Source organism: Vulpes vulpes, chromosome 13, assembly GCF_048418805.1.
Source record: "Vulpes vulpes isolate BD-2025 chromosome 13, VulVul3, whole genome shotgun sequence".
NCBI classification, from domain to species: domain Eukaryota; kingdom Metazoa; phylum Chordata; class Mammalia; order Carnivora; family Canidae; genus Vulpes; species Vulpes vulpes.
Genome location: NC_132792.1, coordinates 45,128,895 through 45,154,796, shown reverse-complemented (window position 1 = coordinate 45,154,796; position 25,902 = coordinate 45,128,895).

The following is a 25,902-nucleotide window of genomic DNA, read 5'->3' as shown; positions in this document are numbered from 1 at the left end:
TCTGAAATTGTTTTTTATTTGACAGAGGATCCTTCCAAATTTTATTCATTTTTTGCACCTTAAATTTTTGGGGGGAGGGCTATATTTATTTCAGAGCTATGCATACACACTACTTTCTAATGCATATCAACTTATTAAGCCAACATTAATTACTTTTCATATATCCTTTTAGATATTGCTTCCTTCAGGAAATATTCCCTGACCTCTTAAGCTCTATGTTCTCAAAATTCTGTTTGTTTTATTTTCACACCAAACTATAGTGTCTTTCAGGGACTAATGTCTTATTCTCTCAACAGCTAATATAGGGACAGTCATATCATAGATGTTCAATAGACAGTCCTTGAATTAATAATTTTTTTAAATGGAAGCAGTTTCCCTAGGCTATGCCTTCTTTATACCTTAATTCATAATTTTACAAAATGGAGAATAGCCTCAAAAATAACATTGATACTTCCCAAGTATAACTATACCCTGATTGGTTAAAAAAATGCAAAAAAAAAATGCATTTCCATCCCAAGAGACACAGAGAGAGAAACAGTCTCTCTGTCTTCAATCAGGCCAGCAGTTCTGCTGTTTCTGGCACCTACCACTCATTGGAAGCTCAAATTAGTTTTTCAATTGAATTCCATCTACCTTCTAAATGGTGAGAATTTTTCCGACTCTGGCAATAATATGCAAGTCATTCCTAAATTTTGCTGTCCTTGAATTTCCATCACTTATTCTGTGCTTTTTCTGGGTATTTTAGTGGAGAGATAGATAGGAGCAGTTATCTAAAAGACCACTAGCTACAGGACATTTTAAAGCATAAACATAATCAGAGAAAATTGAGAGACAATTTACTTGCAAGACTTTGAAGTTAACCCTCAGAGTAAGGCTTTCTTTTCTCCCTCCCTCCACCCTCCTCTCATTTGCCAGCCTTGTCTATGCTCACCACAAATTGTTTGAATAAATCGTTTGAATACCAAGGAAAAGGGGACATGCGGTTCCAGTTATACCTAGCAGGTGCCTCATACACATGGAAGTGACGGAAAAAAATATGTTATCATATACTAACTTTGAGAAATTAATATCTGGACTGGTATGATCACAACAGAAAATATATTTTGCAAATTAGGATAGTTTTGTTAACCACTTACAAAGTCACATCGGAGTAAATCATAAGGGCAGCATATAAGGGCAGGGCTCACAAGCTGGAGTCCCCTTACTACCCCAATGCATGAAGGAACAAGTGTAAGGAGCAGTTAATGTAACTTAGAAAACAGAGCTGTGTGGAGAAAGCCACCGGATGGGAATTGAAATCTTCAGTAGAGGAATGCGGCCTTAAAAGCTTCAGGTGAGGTACACAACCAGCCTGCAGCAATTTCAAAGGAAGTGGGCAGCAACAAGAAAATAAGTGCCCCCAAATCGCTCTTCTCCCTTCCTCTGGTCCTCTGCCAGTATTCTCCACGGACAAACCCGACTAGAATTCAGTGGGTGAGAAGCCCTTGGATGTTGCCCAAACCCACTGGGGAATCCACAATGGCCTGCGGGCCAAAGCCAGCTTGCTGCCTGTTTGGGTAGACCTGCAAGCTAAGAATGGTTTTCACATTTTTAAACAGTTGAAAAGATGTATTTTTAAAATACTCAGTGGCCCATAACAAACGAAATTCAAATTTCAGCATCTACTGATAAAGTTTTATTTGAATACAGTCAAGCTCATTTGTTTGCATTTTGTATCTGCTTCTGTGCTAAAATGACCAAGGTAAGTGACTGTGGGAGAGACACTATGTGGGGCCCTCGCAGCTTTGTGTTTCTTCTCAGAGCATTGCTGTCACAGTGACACTGTTACAGTTTAGCAGGGTTGTGAATGCTGCAGGTATCATTGTACGGTGCTATTTTATTATTTACTTACTACCCGTGCATACTCATCATGTCAAAACAAGAAAAAAAAAGAGAAAAGTGGATTGTAAATGTCATGATTTCAACGCAGAATGGTGTGTAGGTTATTTTGTTATACAATTAGAATGCAAAAATTGTGTTTCTTATTCAATGACATTATTACTGTGCTAAAAGAATCAATATACCTTGATGCCTACTTGCACACTCATGACAATATTCAAAAGAAAGTGACCGAAAAATTAGAAAATCTTAATTTTTTTTCTTAAGATTTTATTTATTCATGAGAGACACAGGCAGAAACAGGGGGATAAGCAGGCTCCTTGCTTAACCCGCTGAGCCACCCAGGTGCCTCCTTTTAAAATTTAACTTAATTTTTTTGAGACAGTGGTTTTTTAGTTAATCTCTTTTTTATTAAGTTTTTATTTTTACATCCATTTCTTCTTTCCTTGACCTTTAGATAGTTTCTCTCTCTCTTTTCTTAAGATTTTATTTATGATAGACACGCAGAGAGAGGCAGAGACACAGGCAGAGGGAGAAGCAGGCTGGGACTTGAACCCAGGACCACGCCCTGAGCCAAAGGCAGATGCTCAACCGCTAAGCCACCCAGGCATCCCCAAATTAGAAGATTTTAAACAGAATCTCTTCGTAAAAATGAAAGCAGAAAATGAGGCAGGAACCAAATTAAGTTTCTGAGTGGCTTATTTGTAAATCAAGCAAAGAAAACTATTTACTGATGGTGAGTTAATTACATTGTGTTTTATTGACATGTCCAAGGAAAGGTAACCAGAAAACACTAAACTTGATTAAGACTGCTAACGTTTTGGTGAGAGCAGTTGTTCAAAGATTTGAGAACTTGGATAAAACAGCAATAGTCAATTAAAAAGAAAACATAGCAATTGATTTCAAGTGGTTTTTCGTGGCTCTTGATGAGTCAACAGATGATATTGATACTGCTCAGATGTTGTGTTTATTTGAGGACTCAAAGCCAAGTTTGAAGTGATTAAAGAATCAGCCTATATGAACATTATCTGTGGTCAGGCAAGAACACTTTCAAAGAAGTTGAGAAAACATGAATTCAGCACAACCTGAAGTGGAATCTGTTAAGATATATTGCAACAGATGGTGATAAAAATGTATATGCAGTAGAAAAAGGAAAAGTTGAACAAAGTTACAAAACTTGTGAAAATGTAACGTGGGTAAAGCCGGTGGATAGTCACTGTAATATTCATGCGGGCAAATGCTTGATCACTATCACTTGTAATTGTAAATATGAGCTTCACTTGTGCTTAGGATGTCACCTGTAGACTTAGGTATTGTCAGTGTTGTCAATTTTTGATAGAAATAAAAGCTGAACAATCTGACCTGCCCTACTTTCACAGAAGTTTGATGGCTGAGCGATGGTAAAATGTCACTGGGATTTTTCTGAGCACAGAACCCAAACTGATTTTATTTTTTCCGGAATGAAAAGAATCGCTTCAACCACTATTAATTACAGACATAATATTTTTTTAATTTTCATTTTTATATATTTTCTGTATTTCTTGATGAATTTAACTTAAAATTATAGGCAGAATAGTGCTTAAATGTGGAGTTGATGCTGTTGTAGTCATTTCAACAACTGATGTTGTTTGAATCATAAGTAATGTCGGGCTACTTTAAACACTTACCATGCTGTCAGAAGTTAAAACAGGAAATGAGATCTCTATTCCCATGCAAATTTGTAGTGGATATATTTCTTGAGCTCAAACACAGATCTAGCAGTGTTTTTTAGACCTTGCTGCAAATGTAGAGGAAATTTTCATACTTTAAAACCCGTTTAATTGTACAATTGAGGAGCTTCCACCCATCTTTCAAATAGAAGTGATTAATCTGCAAAATAATGACATACTAAAAGGTGAATATCAAGAGGAGAATCTGATAGGATTCTATAAATGACTTCCAAATGATGAATGTTCTTTTAAAATAAGCTTGTAGGGATCCCTGGGTGGCGCAGCGGTTTGGCGCCTGCCTTTGGCCCAGGGCGCGATCCTGGAGACCCGGGATCGAATCCCACGTCGGGCTCCCGGTGCGTGGAGCCTGCTTCTCCCTCTGCCTGTGTCTCTGCCTCTCTCCCTCTCTCTGTGTGACTATCATAAATAAAATAAAAATTAAAAAAAATAAAATAAAATAAGCTTGTGAAATGATATCAGTATTTAACAATTGTTATTTGATTGGAAAGACATTTCCTAAAATGAAATATGAAAACTCTTACTTCATAGCTACACTAAACACTAAATTTCAACTTTCATTAAAATGTTATCCAAAAAGTTGCTGAGATCAAACATTCTTTCTCTTTTGGACTCTGATTTCTAATTTTTAAAGAAACTTTGATTGTTCTCTCTTTTTTTAAAAATTCTGCACCTTTACCTTTTTATTTGTATTTTTCAAGTTTCTGTTTTGATATCTCTTCCATCATATCTGCTAATTTTTTCTTAAAGTCCTCTCTTATGGCTGCCAACCATTTCCCCTTCTTTTCCAATTGTAGCTATTGCCACTGATCTTGCAGCACAATTGTCAGAATGGAGTCCAAGAGAAGTTGAATCTGTCTTGTCCCTGATGCATGTTCTATGTCTACCAGCCTTGTTTTTCTAGACTTTTAGTTCACTGAATTCCTAAGGTAAGGTTCATGGGAGATAACACTTATGAGTTTGAAAATATTTTTGTTTTGTTCTCATATTTGATGACAAATTTGACTGGGTGTAGAAATCAAGACTAAAAATATATTTTGTTTATTGTTCTGAGAGTTTTTCCTCTATAATCTTTTAGCCTTTACCATCTTTTAGCCTGATGACTAACAAATTTGTCATCAGCTAAACCATCCTTTATTAATGGATACCATATATTGATTTATTTTAATTCAACTTTAAAAACTTTGAGTTTTAAAAACTTTAAAAACTTTGAATGCTGCCATTTTACAATCCTAGATCTAGCCGTAAGTCTTGTCTTTCATTTTATTTGGAATTCTTTAGGTTTTTGTGGTGTCTAAATGAGGTGTCCCTTGATTAAATGGTGGACCCCAAGTGTGGGGTGATGATTGGGTGGAAGCCAGTGGCACCAGAGATGAAAGAATTCACCTGAGGCAGAACAAAGGTGACAGAAAGACTAGGTTTAACTTTACAAATAGTTTTCATCGTTTCCATAGAAAATAAATCTGTAATATTTTTACCTAGGCTTTAGTGACTGGCTAAAAGTCTTTCTGTATCCATATAAGATATAGAAGAGAGATATGGATAAGTCAACTTGTTCCATTTATAAACCTCCAATCAGTATCCATGCTTTCAGCTATATATCTCTCACTCTCCCTTTCCAGAACTTGTTGCTTGACTTGGCTCCTTCCCTGAATGCAACCACATTAGTGTACATTCTAGACTGTGGCTTCCTCCGCTCTCTCCAATCAGTCTATAATTGTGATTTCCTTTTGTTTTTTTCAAATATTTGTTTAAAAATGTGCTCAGTAATGGAATATCTTCATGTTGTCTCTATGTTTCTTCCACATTTCAAGTGGGAGTATTGAGAAAGAAAAGAGATAAAATGAGACATCTGTCTCAGTCTGCCATATTGAAATAGAATACACATTCAACATGTGCTTATTAAAAACCTACTGTATGGCAGCACTTTACTATAGTTTTATGAACAGAATAAAAATGGTCTCTAACCTTTTATGTTTTACCCTCTAGAAACAATGACAATTGATAGTTAAAATTAAAAATTATTTTTTCAAAGATTTTATATATTTATTTATTTGGGAGAGAGAGAGAGGGCAAGCAGGGGGAGGGACTGAGGAAGAGGGAGAGGGACAAATGGGCTCCACACTGAGTGCAGAGCCTGACTTGGGGCTCCACTTCATGACCTGAGCCAAAACCAAGGGTCAGATGCTTAACTGACTGAGCCACCCAGGCATCTTTAATTAAAAATTATGATAAATAACACGAAAGTAAAGGACAATATCCTGTGAGAAGGAATGGCAGGTGAGACTAACTCAAGATTTGATGGTCAGAAAAAAACAAACAAACAAACAAAAAACCAACAAAACCTGAGTAGAAAGCAATTAAGTTTAGCCTTAGAAGATAAGCAAGAGGCTATCATACAAAGAGAAAGTGGGTAAAACATATAGACAAAAGGTATCTATTTGATAAGACTTTTATATAAGTGAATGAAAGAAAGCCAAAGATCTGTGAGTGAGAGGGTAGTAGGACCAAAGAGTTAAAAATAGAGATAAAAAGCAAAGCAAAAGCCCAACTATTTAAAGCACTGTAAACCATAGAAGTGTATAGATTTTATTTTATGTTTTTTGAAGTATTTTATTCAGGGGTATGAAATAATTTATCTTTTACAAAGATTGTTTTGCTTTCCTGAGGAGAAAAAGGTTAGAGATGAGAGGTAAGGATGAATGGCAAGAAAAGGAGAGGTGAGAGGTAAGGGTAAATGGTAAGAGCTTATCTCAGTAATTCAGGTGAGAGAGAATGGTGACCAAAGCTAAAATGGTAGCAGATGAGGGGGAAAAAAAAAGACAATAGATTCTCTATGGTTATGTAAGATTGAATTACTGACACTGACTAATGAGTTGGTTATGGGAGGTAAGAAAAGAGAAGAATTCAGATGAATCTTGAATTATTTACTACAAAATTGATTGTCTTGTGGAATTTTTATTGAAATAGGGAAGACTGGGAAAGAAAAGAATGAAGAATTTAATTTTGGACTGATTAAGTTTAAGATGCTAATAAAAAATTCAAATGTAAATGCCAAGACAAGAAGGCTAGACTTAGAATTTAAATTTAGTTTTATTAGTACATATGTGGTAATGAAAACCATGTGACTGGATAAGATGACCTAAGGAGAAGGAAAAAGAGGGAAGAGAAGAGGAAACAGAACCTAGTTCTCAGGTCAGATAGAAGCAGAGGAGCTAGCAATGGAGGCTGAGAAATAATATAATCAGGAAGGCATAGAGAAAAAGCCAGGAAATTCTGAAATCAATCATAAAGGGAACTAAAAATAGAGTTCAAAGAAGGAAGCTTTCAAATGAGAGGCAGAGAGATAGTTATGCAGTAGATTTGTTGATTTTTGATGATAATATCAGAGAAGGCAACTTGGAGTATTTCGAAGAGAATATCTTAAATGAGAGATAAGGAAATGGTTGAAAAAAGCATATATAGAAAATTATTGTAAGAATTTTAGATATAAAGAGTAGCAGAAGGGAACTGAATGGACATATGGGGTTAAGGAGGGTCTTATTTGCCTATTTGTTTGATTATAAGATGGCTACAGAAGTGCTCAGGCCCACAGTTGCTCCTGCAATGCTCCAGATGGCCTGAGAAGAGGGGGGCCACTCGCCTCAGTACTCGAATGGTCTCACCGGTTTTCCCCAGTGTGACTTAAAATTAGTATAACTTTATATGTGTGCCACGACGTGAAACATATTGTGAAACAGCGACTTCTGGCATATGGAAATCACTCATGAGGATAGAGAGAGAGAGAGAGAGAGAGAGAGATTAATGATTCGGGAAGAGAGGAAATAACCAAAGGGGCAAAGTCATGGAGAAAGCAGCGTATATGAAATGATTCACCACTGCCAGGAGAAAGCAAAGTTTCCCCAATTTTTTCAGTAAAAAAGGAAAGTTCCTGGCAGATGCACGTAGGTTTGTAGATTTGGTCGTGAGAAAATGATAAACATCTTTTGGAATAATTTCCATGCTCTATGTAAAATATAACGCAAGATTACAATGTGCAAGTGAGGAGGAAAAAATATAGGGTATTGGAAGACCAAGGAGGAGATATGGAATAGTCATTGCAAAGAGAAAACTCTATGACCTGGTAATAGGATTGTATGCCCATTTGAGGTGCCACTTTTTGCTGGACTTTTCTGATCAAAGAACATGAAACACTGTTAAATATAGTTATATAGCTATGTGTAGAATTGCTAAGGTTTTAGTATACCTACCAGGTAAACTCCTGGAGGGCAGGATGTTTGTCTCCCTTAAAGCTTCATCACTTACGTTAGATGCAAAGTAAGCATGCAATACATATTTGTTGAGTGAATGAATGAATGAAGAAACAAAAATTCTGACTCCTATAAAAGGATTTTATGGAACTAAGGGATTGTCCAATGAATTGCAACATTGGAAAAAGTCACCTTTTGCCCGATTATTTATCTTCTCCTCCATCTTCTCTTTCTCTTCTTTTTCCTCTCGTCCAAATAAAATAAAACACTGGAGCCACCATTTCCAGCCAAACCCTTTTAAAAAATATTGCTCCCTAATGTAAAGGCTGACTCTCAGCCAAAATGCCTATAACTGATTTAATTGGACAAATATTAGAATGAATTAAAATTTTAATCATAAATCCTCCAAGTAAGAATTATCTTTCTAGCATAATATTTCCATCCTGGATGGTCTTTTCACACAGAATGCCAAAGTCAGCTCTTTTCCATGAATCCTCTGCTATCAGATTTAAGCTATAGCTTTAGCTTGATCGACTCCACTTTCTTTTCTGCTTCAAGGAAACCTGTTGCCTCTGTTGGCATATTTACTGCTGCTCTTGCAGATATATGAACTATCCCAAGCATAACGTGACCACAGATGGTAGAAAGCTCACTTTAATCAATTCCTTGCTGTTTTCTGGAACTGCCACTGGCAGCCCCCTCTTCATGGCTGACTGTGAGTGCCCAGCCTGTGCACACTGGTTGTGTGGGACACTGACCAATTTAAATTTAATAGAGCACAGTATAGCCTCTTTGTCTTGCAGTTTTTAGGAGAGTAAATATTTGTCTTGCACTGCTCTCCAGCTATTTCAAGGATGACTACTCTGAGCTAAGATATTTCAGTGTATTGAAACTTCCTGTTTAAAACAAGTAGGCAGATGATGTGGAATGTTTTGATTTTCCCCAAGTGACTACAAAGTCATTTCGAGCAATCTTTTGCCTCCTTAGACTAGAAGAAAAGGGGCGTGGCTTGCTCTACTAACCAAATGGATATCATCATTATCTGCTTCTGGGGAAACCAATCTCGAGCTTTGTTTGCCAACCTTAGGTAGAAAGTGCTGTACGATTGCTTGGTTCAGATTTTAGTAGAGAGTAGGGTCTTTCATCTTTGTGGTTCTAACACCTGTTTGTGAAATAAAACTGCAGTCTTTTGTATCCTCAAGTAGCTGCCGTGAAAATGCACTATTTCTTCCTGCTCTTAGGGCTTTGTGGAGAATAGAAGGAAAAGTTAGAGGAAATGCGGTATAAAACTGGCAAAAGGAATGATCTGATTAGATTGGATGTGCTTCTAGAATCTTGGTAAATCACGGAGGCTGAGTCAAAAATTGTGGGGTTGTAGCACAGCTCTAGAACAACAAAAGTTATGGACCCTATTTATAAATAGGGAAAATGAGATCTGATATTATCCAAATATAATAAGTGTACACGTTTTCCTTTTCTGTCAAATTGATAAAAACACTTTAATATACTTACTGAAATATGACTTTCAAATTGTATGTTAACTGAAAAGGATCACCATAAGAGATTTTTCCTGCTTATCAAAAAATCTGTTCATATTATAAAAGTTCCAGAAATAGACTAACAATTCCCAAATGCTGCCTGAATTTATTCTATGTTCTAATTTCACAACTTTTACTATTTTTTGTTTTTTGCTGATTCATGGATGAAATTGATGTATGAAAAGCTCCTAACAACTCAAAAAAATATGACATTTTTTCTTCACTTAGGTATCCAGATACCATCTAATAGTAAGAGAATAAATACTGAAAGTTGGGTCAAAATCTGAACAGATGAAAGTAACCTCTCTACCATCAGGATGTCAGACTATGTAGCCACATAGAGGTTATAGTTTTATCATGTGTCAAACAGTACAATAAAGAAAAAAAAAACCCTGGAAACACTTGAGTTACATTAACACCAGGGGTTGATCATCAGATTCTTATGCATTTGTAGCTGGATTTATGCAGAAAGCTGGATTATACTTGACATGAATTAATTAATTAACTTATCAATATTCTTATTGAGAAGTAAGGGGGAAATTATCCAAATAACTCTAAGAGAAAATTTAATATAAAACTGATTATATGAATTATAATAATGCATATATGGTTTATATGTATAATATGTAATTTTAACTATGTAATTATTCTAATTGCATATTTCAGATGCTACTAATAAATGCACATTTTGCAGAATTTTCAGATATCACTATCAAGTCTGTCTGCTTACAATATAATTCTATGTACTAACTAATAACTTATGTAAAAAGAATTACTGAGTATCCTTCCATTAAACTTTGAAACAGGTATTTGAACAACAATATTTGAATTTTTATGATTTTGAGACGTCAAGACCTTTTGCTATATTATCCATCACTAAGCTGAAAAATAGCATTTGTATATTTTTTAGCTACACAATTAAAGAAGCACTGAAAAATATTAAGATTATCATCAATGACTTAGAAGGAAAAACCCATAGAAACACTCATTATGAAAATAAAGCCAAGCGGACATTATTTGCTGCCTTGTCTGAATTTATTCCTGACTTTTCTTTTCCCTCAAAGTACCCTGATTTTAGTTTCAGATTTCCATGTCTGGCCTACTGGTTTAAGGGTAACTCCTACCCCTCTTGCTGCAATGATTGACCCAAAAGTCTGGCCCTAAGCCAATCAGTCCAAGACATTTATCTAGCTACCAGGCATGATTCATATATGAGCAAGTTGCTCAATTCAGGCCAAAATGTTTCATGGCATATTTGATGGGACTTATGTATGGAGAAAGGATGTAGTTCCTCTTTCTCTGGACTTTGTGGTGTGAAAGTGTGCAATGCGGATTACAAGAGTCTTTTTCCCAGTAATCTCCCTCCTGATAAAGTGAAACAGTGGAAAATACAGTGGAGGAAAATCCCATAGACATAGCGCAAGTGGCAATAGAGTTAGCCAATCCTGAAGACCACCCTCCCTTTGGTCCTCCAGTCACATACATGAATCAATGTATTTCCTTAGAGTTTGATCTAGTTTGAGTTTTATATTATTTGCAGAATAAAGTATTCTAATTGATATATATGACTGCTATTACTATTGATTGGTTGTAGCACTCTCTAAAGGGTGCCAAGTATGTTCTATGTGTTATCTCACCTGATACAACAATGTGAAGTAAGTATTCTTAGAAGTTATAGCCCAGAATCGCATAGGTGGTAAGTGGTTGAGATGGGATTTGAACCAAAATCTGTTTGACTCCAAATACTGCAAAGTTATCTCAACACTATTCAATGATCATCCAATGATCAGTATATTAGCACCTTTGGTGGAAACGCAGGAGTGTCTATGTGAATACTTTTTGATTATGGGAAATATGAGGTATAATTTCAGGGGCACCTCAGCCACTACTGTCTGGAGGGTAAAAGAGCATATTACTAATTCTACTTGATTAAAATCTAGTTCTGTGCCTCAGCACCATGCATTACTTTCTATCACATGATGCCAAGGTGGCCACATTTCCTCAGAGCCCTTTGAGCTAAAGTAGTTATGTAAGCCATTTTACTAAGATAGTTGAAGAGCCTTTAGGCATAGGAAAAATGCTTAGAAGAGAATCAAAGTTACTCCCTTATTGATAAATCTGGGCTCTTGCAATTTTTGTGGTGAGAGTAGGGAAAAAACACATCATCCAAATAAAATAATGTCATGCAAAAAACATGAGGTGTTGTCCTTTTACTGTCCACAAGAATGAATAAGGTACCAATTAAATAAAACTTCTGTGGGTCACTGAGGTCACATTCCTTCTCATGGAGAGATTAAGGAATTCTCTTTGAAAGATAAAATCTGTCTTTCATATTTTACCCTTAATACAATTAAATAATCTTTAAACTGTTTCTGGTAGAACTGAGATTATTACTTCTGTCATTGCTTCCTGCAGAATGAATGTTGAGCATACCCAGGATACAGAAACATTCTTGCTTTCCACAGAAATGGAAAAAATCCAGTCAGAACAAAACAATAACTAAGATCCTCATTGCTACAATTATCTTTAGTAAGATGTATTAGGAGCAAATGCTACTGAAAATATCCCACTTTAACAGGATAAAGGATAAGGAATATTTTCCTCTCACGAATAGTAGTGATGATATTCTGCAGATTGGAGGGGCTAAGGATTTGGACTTTGGAGCCATACTGTCAGGGTTTGAATTCTTCATGTGCTCTGCTACTTATTGGCTGGCTGACCTTCATGAAGTCATTTTATTTCTTTGCATATCATTTCTTTTTACAAAATATTTACTCTGTACTCTTGTAGGATTTAAAGGAATTTATATAATAAAAACTTTAGAAAGTTTAAACTCTACCATAATAGGTAATAAGCATTCAAATATTTTCTAGTAGTGGCAGTGATGTTAGTAATTGTAGTAATAAAAATGAAATATTTGCCATATAACATGCCGACACTGCATTTGTTGCTTTACAAATGTTATCTTATTTAATCACCAGACTATCGCTGTAATGAAAGAAAGAGAGAGATTATCCTTTATTTTCAGATGAGAAAGTTAAGAAACAGTATAAGAAATGTTTCCAAGGGATCCCTGGGTGGCACAGCGGTTTGGCGTCTGCCTTTGGCCCAGGGTGCGATCCTGGAGACCCGGGATCGAATCCCACGTCGGGCTCCCGGTGCATGGAGCCTGCTTCTCCCTCTGCCTGTGTCTCTGCCTCTCTCTCTCTCTCTCTCTCTCTCTCTCTCTCTCTGTGACTATCATAAATAAAAAAAAAAAAAGAAAAAAAAAGAAATGTTTCCAAGTTCAGATAGCCCAGGAACTCCATAAGCAAAGACCTGCCTGATGTTAAAACTAAGATGTTAACCACTACTCCAAGGTATTTTCCTTGATGTGACCTTATATGAGCTAAAATAAACCACTAGGGCTCATATAAGGAGACATAACCCTCATTGATTCATCCAAAAAATATCCTATATCCTTTGAACACAATATATTCCTTAAAATAGAATTTCCTCATTGGGAAGGTGAATTAATGATAGCATCATTTTAAGGAAACTATTAAACCATTGTAATGATTTAAATGGTGTCAGAAAAAATGACAGGCAATATCAGTCTATGCCAACAGCTTGCAAACATATGATTACAAAAATGGATAAGTGCAATGAGGCAAACCTATATCTATGCTTCTGTGCCATCAAAGTGCAAGGGCAAAAAAATAACATCTTGCTGGATAATAAAAGCAGGTAAAGTTGCCAAAATTCATATAAGAATTAAATATAATTAAAATGCAATTGACCAAGATTGTATGCAATACAAAAAATATCAAGATTCTTATTTATTTATTTGATTGTTATGTATTTGATTGTAAGGTTATTTACTTCATTGTAAGCTTTTTAATGGCAAAGATCCTTTCTTGTCTGTGTATTTGCACACTACATTACTAACTTATCCTCATACTCCTCCTCTGGACAAGACCTGTACCAAATCCATTACCCCACCTCCATCTATACTGTGTAATTCTTATTATGATAGAAAACAAATTTCTGATTTCAGTTAAAGTCAGCCCCTCCATCTGTGTCTTGAATTCCATTTCCATTAATTTTTCTCAAGGATATTGTTTCTGCAATTAATGTGGGGTTTTTTTCCTTCTCCTGCAGCAGCAAGTTTTTTTCCCCCTCTCTGCTGGATTATTCCAACTGGAATGTAGCATTACTTAATATGATCCTTTTAAAACAAAATCATCACGTAACCCTACATCCTTCTGGTCACTGCCCCAGTTTTCTATTCTCTTTCATGCAAAAATCACATGAAAGAGTTGTCTATTTTTATTATTCTTTCCCTTTCCTAACTTCCCATTTTCTGTGAGGCTTTTCTCCCCACAACTCCAGTGAAAAATCTCTTTTCAAGATTACAAATGATCACAGCCAGTGGCCAATTCACTGCCCTATTTTACTTGACTTTTAGCAGCATTTATATACATGATTATAGTTCTTTCTTGAAACACACACTTTCATTGCCTTTAAGCATACCCAAGATGCCTGATTTTCTTCTTACTTCATTATCCTATCTTCAAAGTTTCCTTTGATGGCTCCCCTTCTCCTCTCCCAGACTTCTAGACACTGTGGTGCTCCAGATATTTTCTTTTTCTAGGCACACTTTCTAGATAATCAATCAAGTTGTATGACTTTAATTACAACCTATGCATAGATGGCACTCAAATTTACCTTTTTGCTTCAACTTACTACTGAGTTCCACACATTTTAGATTTTAAATGGCCAAACTAATTTTATCAATAAATGCAACATTCTGTTGAATCATTGCTATTTCCCCAAACCTAAATCAATGTAGATTCCTCACTTCCTTTCATATGACACACTCAATCTATCAGTAAATTTCCTTGGCTCCACCTCCAAAATATTTTCTGCAATCCAGACATTTGTCTGTTAAGCCCAAACTCACAACTTCATCATCTTTCATTTGGACTATTACAATTGTATCTTTTAAAAAAAGATTTTAAATAATCTTTACACTGAATGTGAAGCTTGGACTCACAACCGCAAGATAGAGTCGCATGTTTCACCTACGGAGACAACCAGGTGCCCCACAATTATATCTTAACGGTATCTTCACCCTCATTCTGGTCTCATTATATTCCACTATTGATACAATGGCCAAACTCTTCTTTCAAAAGCATAAATTAGATTATGTCCTTTCATTGCTCAAACTCTTCAATGGCTAAGCTTTCTCCTTGGAAAAAATTGAACATTCTTTGTCACTTCCTTCAAGAGCACACATCACGTGGTACCTAATTACCTCTTAAACCAATCTTGGATCCACTTGCTTACACTGCTATAGTTACTCTGGCTTTCTACTATTTAGATAAGTTTATTTCCACTTTTGAGCGTTTTTTTTTTCTTAAAATACCCTGTTCTATCCTCCTAAATAACTAAATTCTTCAAGTAATTCATTACTCTTGGCACATGATGTTTTCAATCTTTTCCTGATGCTCTATTCTAAAGTAGCTCACCCCATTATTTTCAATGATATCACCATGTCTCCTTTTGTTCTTAGCATTTATTACTATCTGAAATTAGTCTCTTTGCTTACTCATTCATGTGTGATTTATTTATCATCTATATCATCCTAATCCCTGTCATTAGAATATAAAACTCATAATAGTGAATGTTTTATTTCCTTTATTTACTCTTGCATGCAGTGGACATTTCCTGATTCTTTGTAAACCTTGGGGGAAGAAAGATGATAAAGGAGAAACTATGAAGGTTAAAATAAGTAAAGACAGAGCATCATTTCTATTGAAAATATAATAGCCGTATAATTATGTTAAACTTAAAACTCTCAGGATATGTGCATATTTTTTTTTCCGAAAAGAAAAATGCATGATCCAAATCTATCATTTCTGGGTCACTGTGATGAGATCCAGCAGACTTTAAATACAAAAAACAAGTAACCAGGAAAAAGAGATTGCCAGAAACATGTGAAGTATAAAATATAGAGAAGATAGATGGTACCCAGAAATATTCTTCTCTTTGCCTCTGTCTTTCTTCTTTTAAAAATAGTTTTCTGAAAGCATTTGATCTTACTTTAGTTTTTATTTTCCTTTAGCTTTATAGACCTCTGTCCTTATCATCATCATTATCATCTACAGAAGAGGTAATGTTTGTTGAACTCTTACTAAATTTTAAAATTCCACTAGATTTTAAAATCCAGCTAAAAATATTTTGGTATATTTAGTCTACCATTATATTTTTGCTAATGAACACAGATCTTAGGGTCTAATATGATCAAATATTCTAGGAACTCTGGTATAGCACTTTACTCGGCTGCCTTCTAAATCCTCATAAAACAATATAACTGAGATTCTATTGTTTTCTATTTTTACTGAGATTAAGTATGCCAAGGAGACTGAAACATGGACAGGTTAATTTGCCCAATAAAAATGACAAGCTTGCAAGTAAAATGGCTAGACTCCAATCAAGTTATTGTGATTATAATGATCCATGTTTTAAAAAAGATTTTATTTATTTATTCATGAGAGACACAGAAAGAGAGAGAGGCAGAGACACAGGCAGAGGGAGAAGCAGGCACCCCATGAGGAGCCCTTTGTGGGACTCGATCCCAGGACCCCAGGATCAGGACCTGAGCCAACAGCAGTCACCCAGGTGCCCTGATTCATGCTTTTAATCACTAACTCAATAATTCTCAAACTTTAGTGCGTGAAAAAATCATCTGGATCACTTCTTAGAAAGACAAATCCCCAATTTTCAACTCTGATGTTCTACTCAGAAGTTCTTGGGTGAGGTCCATGGATATGTACTTTGGACAATATTAAAGTGATTTCACTGCAGAAGGAAAAGAGGACCACTCTTTGAGGTACAGTGTAATAACTGACACTATCCCATTGGACTCAGACATATTGTAGGCATTTGATAATACTCACTAAATGGGAAATAGTTAATGTGGAAGAATGAAGTCTTCTAATATAAAATCCTTTTTAAATTAAAAAAAATATACTGAGCATTCTCTCTGATAATCCCATATTAATCCCATATCTGATAATCCCATATGACCATGTCAAAAATATTTAATATGTACTATAGCAGGAACACAGAATTAATCCTTCAAGAACATTATTTATCTTATGAAATTATACACTTCCTTTATAAACAGTTTCAATAAGGTCTTACCAATAACATAACTTTAGTAATTGCTAGCCTCAGTAATAGCACACTGCTAGAGTCTTGCCACATAATCTTAAAAGTGAGCTTTCATTACTGTTTTGATGCCTTTTAAGTCAAATAGTGGAGATGATCCAGATGTCTTAAGCCATCAACATGCTTTCTATTAAAGCATACAAAAACTATGGTCACATTTATATTTTGTTATTGCCTTTATTTGATCTAGTAGAGTGCCTCTTTGCCGATCTATAAAAACATCTCACTCTTGGAAATGTATAAATGGAAATAAGAAATAAGGATATGGTGCATATGAATAAGATGTCAATTGAGGTTGTTATTTTAGGAAATTGCTTGTTTTTAAAAAGCTAGTATTATCTTTTAATTTTTACTGCATAAAATCAGAAAGAGATGATGATCAAAGTTTAAAATCTTTCATGGTTGTATTGGAAGGTGAAGGAAAATCTAAATATTACCTATGTAGGATCTATGTAAGAGAAGCAGACTCATTCACTTAAATGATAATCAAATAAGAAGGAAAAAAAAACCAATTTTGCCAATTCAGAAAGCAATGGTATAAAACATTCCTCCAAAAATAGAGAAACAAAAGCAATACATCTAAGAAGATAAAAATGCATAGTGTTTACAAATATCTTTAAATTAGCAAGCATACAAAGATCAAATATAAGCAAAGCCCTTTGCATTGTCATGAGGAAAGAATGCAAAAATATTAATAATATGTTAATTAAAAAGGTAGTTTATTATAGGATATAAATACACTTTCTCCTTGCTCTTTTTGTGTTTCTTGTAAAGATAAGCATATAATAAACACAGCAGGAAAAAAAATGTGCTCTAATTATTCATTCCTGAAGAGAACCATCTGTAATTTTTTAGAACACTGATCAACTAATAAATATGAACTAAAAATCAAGCATACTGTATTCATTATATCAAACCTCCCAGAAAATTAAAAAAAAAAAATTTTCTTACTGTCCAACAGCATAGAGAGTAGTGGAAGCCCTTACCTGGTATATTTTCTGTTCTAATAAATAAAAGGTAAAATGAGAAATAAAAACAATTACATTATAAGAAGGAAAGATATTTATGTATCAGCAAGATTAGGAATGTTCTCATTGGAGAAGGGGGCACCTATAAACAATCTTGAAAGATAGATTATAAAAAAATGGAAGATAGAAATTCAAAGTGAAGTAGAAACATGGATAAAGTCATGGAAGAAGAATATACAATGAAAATGCAGGGAAATTGAATTGATTACATTAGTGGAAGTTGAGAGTTTAAGAAAATACAAATAGGATTTCAAGAAGGATAGAGTCACAATCTAGAGGTTTCTGACTATCAATCCAAGAATATAGACAGATCACGGGTATTTAAGTATTTTGAGATTACAAGTGACATTTTCAAAGTGTGATTTGAAAATTTGTAAGAAAGTGTAATAAAACTGTGGAAGAAATGAGTAGCTGGAGGTTTTGGAGACCAATGGATTCCAGTTGCAGTATCAATCATAGTGGAAAGAGGAAACATGATCAATTATGTGACTAAAGATATTTTGGAAAATACCATAAGGTGGCTCAAAACCTCTCACATTGACCACTTAAAGGTTTTTAAAAATTTCATTGAAATAGAAGATATTCATAGATGGTCATTATTTTCCCAAGGAAAGTAGCCAAACATATTTGAAGTCTTCTCCTTAGAGACATACTGCAAGTCTTTAGGATTAATGAGAAGCACACACTAATTCCTTTATTTAGGTATCTTGCCTTCTTCATTGTTGAATATGTAAGTCCCCAAAAGTGGATTAGAGAGAAACCTTTTTTTGTTATCTATACAATGCAAAAAAGAAAAAAAAAAACCCTTTGGGATCAACTTCTTTACAATTCCAAAATTTCTACTCCAGGCAGAATAATAACAAGAGATTAAACATCGTCTTGTTTTGCTGAAGATCATCTTTAAATCTTAGGTCACTTCCCTTTGGTCTTTGCCAATTATAGAAGGAGCAGTTCCAGTTCTGTGGCTCAGGGCTCTATGAACAATGAAGCATCCTCCTCAGCCAGAGTGCTGAGAAAAGTGAGAGTAACATCTAGATCTTGACAGATATTGCACTTAATTGCGATTAAAGAACACACAAAACCCTTGAGATACCTGCCATTTGGGGTAGTATTGAGTTTTTTATCTCATTAAGAAAAAATAATCATAAACTGGCTCAGATCTGGGAGGTATCTCTTAGTTTTGCAAATGAAATTTTAAAAAACCCAATTAGTTATGAAATTAGAATACCAAAAAATGTGTGATCTATCAGGGGAAAGTAGAAACATCAGAAGTAACACATTTTGAATTGACACTGATGAATTCATTTTGGACATTCTGAACATGAGATAATGGGGAATATCAACATACTAAAGTACGGATAGAATTTAAGAGATTTGGAACTACATGTCAGCAGAGGGATATTGAGATAAAAATGTTGAAGTCATCTATTTACATAAAGGTTAGAAATTCATGCAACTGGATTAGGAGAGACTCTGAAGAAAGAATAGCCAAGATCCAAAGACTAAGCCTTGATGATTTTCCACATTTAGAAGTTTGAAAAGAGCTATTATGAACAGAAAAGAGAAGACAAACCTGGAAAGCAAAAGGGAAATGGAAAACAAGATTACCGAAGTCTGCTAGGCAAATATTTATCATTTATTGATCAAATTAAGGCCAATACTACTTTTGCCATCTTCCAATATGTTTAGTAATAATACTATCTGACAGTAATATAAAACACAGTAGTTGTACATAATTATGCAGTGTAACTGGTCTATATATGAACACATAGTGCAAATCAATTTTTAAAACAAGTGTCACCATTACTTCTATAATTTTCAAATGCTCAAAATATCACAATTTATTTGTTGCATATCACTGTCAATGGCAGAAATGACAACTAAGATTCATTTCTTCATTGTCTCGAGGTTACAAAGAGGATATGGGATGGCATTTTTATCACATGTCCATAAAACTAAGTTCTATAGCATGGTATCTGGAAATCTGGTTGGTCTCTGCTCCAGAAAAGGCAAATTTTTAAACAGAATGCCTAATCTAGCATCCTAGAAGTTTTGTTAGAAACCTCCACACTGTGAGCAAATGCGGAGAGCCCTAATCTCCTAGAAAATGAAGTCGTCCATGACATCCTGTTGCATGAGAAAAACCATAATTACTCTATCTAAATATGTGATTATGATCACCATGGTTTTTTTTTTTTTTTTAAGGATTTATTTGTGAGAGAGAGCACACAAGCAGGAAGAGCAGAGGGAGAGGGAGAGAGAATCTCCAGCAGACTGCACGGGGCTCCATCTCACAACCCTGAGAACATGACCTGAGCTGAAACCAAGAGTGGGAGGCTTAACCAACGGGGCCACCCAAATGCCCCTATGGTCAGCATATTTTGTTTTGTTTCTTTAATGTGTAGTATCTAAGATGCTGGTGTCTCATTTGACATAGAAGATATCAAATTTTGAAGGATCCCTAATTTGTTCACAGATCGGTTTTTCTGTTCTCTATAAACTGACCTGATGGACTTTCGCAAAAAGAATTGTAACCTTCTGACTCAATAGCATGTGACCTTCAAAGTATTTTAATCCTCTATTTAACTTGGAAAATTACAGTAGAAATATCCTTTGGTCTTTTTGGCTTCTGTCAAGGCCTGCCTTACGTGCTGTCCATGATGTTTTGCTTTCAGAACTTAGGGGAGTGAACCAGAACATTGAGGTGCCTAGTTCACCATCCACATCCCTTGTAGATCTGGGACCTGCCTGAACGCTGACACAAAGTGACTCACAGCTGCCTCAGAGACACTTGAGCACCCTGTGCTTGATCTTTCTCAGATGCACCCTTTCTGATTATCTCTCTGGACCAATGGTAAATGATGCTTCAATCTAGGAGAGGTTTTATTTGGTTTTTTCTTCCTTTTTGTTGTACATAAAATTATCTTTGGGCTGAGTTGCAAAAGTAAGCATTTGTGAAGGAGATTAATTGTTTCCATTCCAGTGATTTAGCCACTTTGGAAGGTCACTCACTAGGGAAAGCCTGGGTCAGCTTAAGTTAAAGTTATTTATACATAAAGAACTAGAAAATACTAGTTTCAAATTTTACACTTGCCTGCCCAATGTTAGGTCGTAAGAATATATTTTCAAAAAATGTTAAGGAGCAATGATTGTAAACATCTTGCACATGAAAAAGGTAATGAAATAAAAAGGAAAAATCCTCAAAATGTTCCGGTCCTTTCATTTTCCAAAGTGGGCATAGCTATAAGTCTGTGAGATGTAAGAAAGGAAAGAAATGGTCAACTATTTCTATGTTTCAATTTTTGTTTATTTTTTTGAATGGAAAAAAGTATTTATTAGAGTCATTATGGCAGGTATTGACATTCCCTGAATTAATCACTTTATTCTCACAGAATTGAAAATAAAATCATGGTTTTTTTATTGCCATATGCCTACTTATCAGATAAGATAGATTTTTTTTTTGCAAAATATGTCAATGCTTTGCTCTTCTGATACAGATCATAGTACTATAAATGTACACTTCCTTGAAAAAAATCTTATTTTTTGAAAAATCAGACACTAAAAATAGCAGGGCCTATAGGGAACATAGGCTCATGTAGATCATTCTATATGTATAAAAATTTTGTAACCAAAGGCAATATAAGTACTAATTTAAAATATTAACATCATTCAAAAGACATGATAGATTCCTAATAAATAAAGTAGTGGTCCAGTGGCATCAGCATTACCTGGGAGGTTTTTAGAAATGTACATTCTCAGGCTCACTGAACCTCCAGCCAACTGAAACAGAAATTTGGATCGGGCTGAGTAATCTGTTTATCAAGAGTTCCAGGTGACTGTAATATAATTCACAATTAGATGAATTACTGTACTACACTACATAAAACATTTTACCCTTCAAAGGAAAAAGAAGTGATGTTCCTAGATGAATATAAAATAAGAAAATAATTCAGATAGTTATATTATGGAGTTAAGGGCAAAATATGCAGATATCTAGTAGGTAGGTAGCCTTCAAATATGTCCCCATGACCCGGCTTCCTGATATCAATGCCCTGTGACTATGGGCCAGTCTTAGTGACTTGCGTCTAATGAAGAAAATACAGAAAAGTGATGGGACATCATCCTGAGATTAGCTTCTGTCTTGCTTTTGTCTTGTTCCTTCATTTGCTTACTGCTACATTCTGAGTGGCCCTGGAGAGTGGCCCGTGTGGCAAGATACCTTAGCTCAGCAACCAGGGAGCAACTGGGGCTTTCAGACCCAAATTCCTTGAGCAACTGAAATCTACCAACAGCCAAGGGAGTGAGTTTAGAAATGACTTTCCCCCAGTTGAGCCTGGAGATGATTGCAGTCCTGGTTCTATACCTTGATTGCAGCCCTGGGATAGATTCCCAGCCCAAGGACCCAGCTTAGAAGTACTGTGCTCCTGACACAAAGAAAATGAAGAAAAACAAAATAAAATGTTCCTTTAAGAGACTAGGTTTGGGGAGATAATTTCCAATATGTGACCCGAGGGGAAGAATTTGTGGTCAGAAGACACACTCTATAGTATCATGTTGGTACATGCGGGGGCAGGTTGTGTTAGTGTTCTTTGCATTCAACTGCCATTGTTTGGTGAATAAATCACTAGAAACACAAATGATCCCATACTACCTCACATGTTGCCATCATCTCTTACATACTGATTATGCGAGAGCTAATTTACCTCACAGAAACATGCATTTTAGGTCAAGTCTGCTTTTCCAAAAGTAGCAATGTTCTTCCAAAGGACAACCATGGAGCTCATGAAAGTACTTCTCAAATTCCTAAGGTTTAATCCACTCCTCATGATTCCTTTATAGATTACGTGTTGGATGTTACAGGATAGGAACAATTTTTCCTCTTGCCCCCATTCTCTTCTTTTCTTTCTTTTTTTAGTCTGGAAAGTAGTTCTTTGGTAGAATGTATAGGAGAAGCTTTAGCATAGTAATACGCCCCCCCAAAAAAAGTTCCTATTATAGAACAACAGGCACTGGCTTGCTCTGATGAGGGGACTTTGATGTTCCAAGCTTCTTTTCCTCATGCTTTGCCAAATCTATTTGTCTCTTTCCAGAATGAAGAAAATACTCTCTCTAGGATTGAGCAAAGATAGGGAAAATATACAGTGAAGGAAGACTTGGGTGAATAAAGCAGTAATGAAATAAGGATTGAAACAATAGAAGATTACTAGATCGTGTTTTCCAGAATGATTCTATGCACAGAAACTTTGATGGGAAGAGCAGGAAATATTTTGCATCATATTTGGGATGCTGTATGTGTTCATAAACAGTGGTTAAATAAAATTGTTTTATTTTTCATACTAACCACATATCTGTACAGCTTCCTGAGCACTGTGAACCTACTAAGAGTGATATATGTATAATCTATGTCTATCACTTCTCATTTGCTTTTCTCATAGGCCAAGTGGTAAATGCATTAAGGTGGTCCATTTAAATGATATAATACATGTAAAGTATTCTGAAAGTGCCCAAATATTAGGAGTTTTCAACAAGTATGAATGAAGAGTTTGTCATTTAATTTTAGAATATTCAAGTTTATAGCTATTACTATTATAGCCATAGACTATTAACCAACATTCAATTGAATCAACAATTTTTTAATATAAAATTCATAATTACAAGCTAATCATGGGAAAAAATTTCATGCTTTCTACTAGGGAAAACTGAAATTAAGGGAATCCTTGCTCTGGACATGATTCTTTAGGGATCCAGAAATATGTACGAATAGCTCCAACATTGACTCTACCAGCAGAGAGGCCCCTTGGAGTCAGTCAGTCTTTAAGTCAATAGTATACATTAAATATCTTCTGTAAGCTGAGTAGTAAGCAAGGAACTAAGAAAGAGGAAAACAAACCCAACAAAGGTTGTCCCTGACACCATGAAGCTAAGTCTGGAGAAGGCAAATTTTAACAAATGAATACAGGTTGTTAATGAAGTAATTGCAAAAATGAAAATACTTCAAAAGTTTAAGGGGCTTGCAAAGTGCAAGGCATAGATAACTAACCCCCTCAATAGATTGCTACAAGTCACCATTTCTCAATAACATACCAATGACTATGTCAAAATCAACCATCTTCTTCCCGAATTATTAAATAAGCATCCCCTGCCCTGACTGAGACACGATCTCTGATAATGAAAAGACATGTTTATCCTCTTTTTGGAAGGTATCAAATGGAAGTGTCCAAGAAATCAAATTGGAAGGTTTCTCTGGAGCAAATGGGGTAAAGGGAACCCTCTTTCCTACTCCTCTGGGAAGTCTCAGTTTTGTTCAAGGCTTCAACCAAACAACTTCCGGTTTCCTTTGGTCTCCTTGTTTCATTGCAGTACCCTTGAACAACCAAATGAGTCATGTCTCAACACTTTTCTGAATCTGTATGTCTAAATTTCACCACGATCATCATGGGCCTCCAACTCAACTATTCACAGCTACCTACATCTCTATGCGATTGATGAGATTGTGTCTAAGGGTTCAGCTTCAAATAGGACAATTTGTCTCTATCAATAATAAAATATTTTAGAGACAGATTCTCAGTGTCAATACACATTCAGTTAAGTATCTTATCTTCTGCAATGTTAGTATTATTGCATAGTATGATCAATGATATCTAGGGAGAAAAAAGACATCTAAGGCACTAAGAAATGGAGAAATAGGTTATTTTCAGTTCATTTAAAATATTGCCTAAAGCTAGAACTAGATTATATTTAAGAATAATTTTTAAAAGCAGATTAAAATCATAGTTTTTTTGGCTTATCTACTGCACTCTCTGTCCTCTCAGTTATTTAGCTAATCAGAGTTAATGTAGTAATATGAAATTAATGTAGGGATTTTGTTTCAAGTCATGAAGTGTTTCCAATAAATTGTAATATAATAACTTAATCAGTTTTATTAGACTAATTTTTTAAAAAGGTTGGAAAATCCATGTAATATCTTGCAGTACAAGTAGAGTCAGCATTAATTTAGATGTGTACTGTGTCATTTATGTTGAGAATAAACAATAGATATTAATAAACTCAGAATATACAATGCCTAAAAATGTACCCACACTCCAGGTGGGGTACTTTTTACCTTATTGACAACAATCAATATTCAAAGTATGAGGATTTTTTTTAATAAAAAGCAAAAAGAAAAGAACCAACAACTACACATAGTACTTATCTTTTTAAACAAAAAGGTCAAGTAACAACTAAAAATTTTAATTAAAAATTTTAAATTAAGCAATAAAGGAATTTATGGGGTACCTGGGTGGCTCCATTGGTTAAGCATCTGATTCTTGATTTTGGCTCAGGTCATGATCTCAGGGTTGTGAGACTGAGTTCTGCATTGGGCTCTACCCTGAGCACGGAGTCTGCTTAAGTTTCTTTCCCTCTCCCTTGGCCCCTCCCCCCTAAAAAAAGAAATAAAGTATTTTTTTTTCCTGAACATTAAAACTAAACAATCACCACACATAGTAGTCCTTATTTTTAAAAAGTTAAATAACTCTTGGCTTATATGCAAAATTAAGGCAAAGATTTTCTACCATTTTAAACAAATATATTACAAGATCAAAAATGCACTCAACACTTATAAAAAAAAAACACTACTATTCTCTTTCAAACATTGGGATAGATGCAGTATGGGTTCATGAACTGGTTCCTGTTTTAGAATATAAATGTAAAATCTCAGTTTTAGAAAGTGACTTAGGAAATTAACTAAAATTCCATATTTTAATTTATGTCAGTCTATCTGACCTAAACATTAAACCATGAATCATAAATAGAGCTCTCCATTTGCTAGGAAGGGTTTTGGGAAAATGGGGTAAATGTTATTGTAATTTTGTATAATAAAGATGTTATTTGCAGTCCTATAAAATATAGCCTGAATCCTACCATAGCAAAATAAACTTAAAAAAAAAATTTTGCACAGGCTTAACTATCAAAATGTACCATGGTGGTTGTGAGCAACATTTTAAAAAATTGGCCAAGACTGCAAAGGAGACATTATCACCTACTGCCTCACTTTTAATAACTTGCTCCATTCCTCAACCCTTACTACTCCTTTTATCCTTTCCAGCACACCAGAGTTGTCCCTCTAATGATCTCACACTGCTTAGTTACATCTTTTTTTACTTAATAAATTTGACATGTCACATTGAGTAAGTGCTCCATAGCCCCTGACTTTTATATGTTTGTATACTGTAATATGATTGCCAATATAGTATACTTATCACATGACATAATTATAGTGCAATAT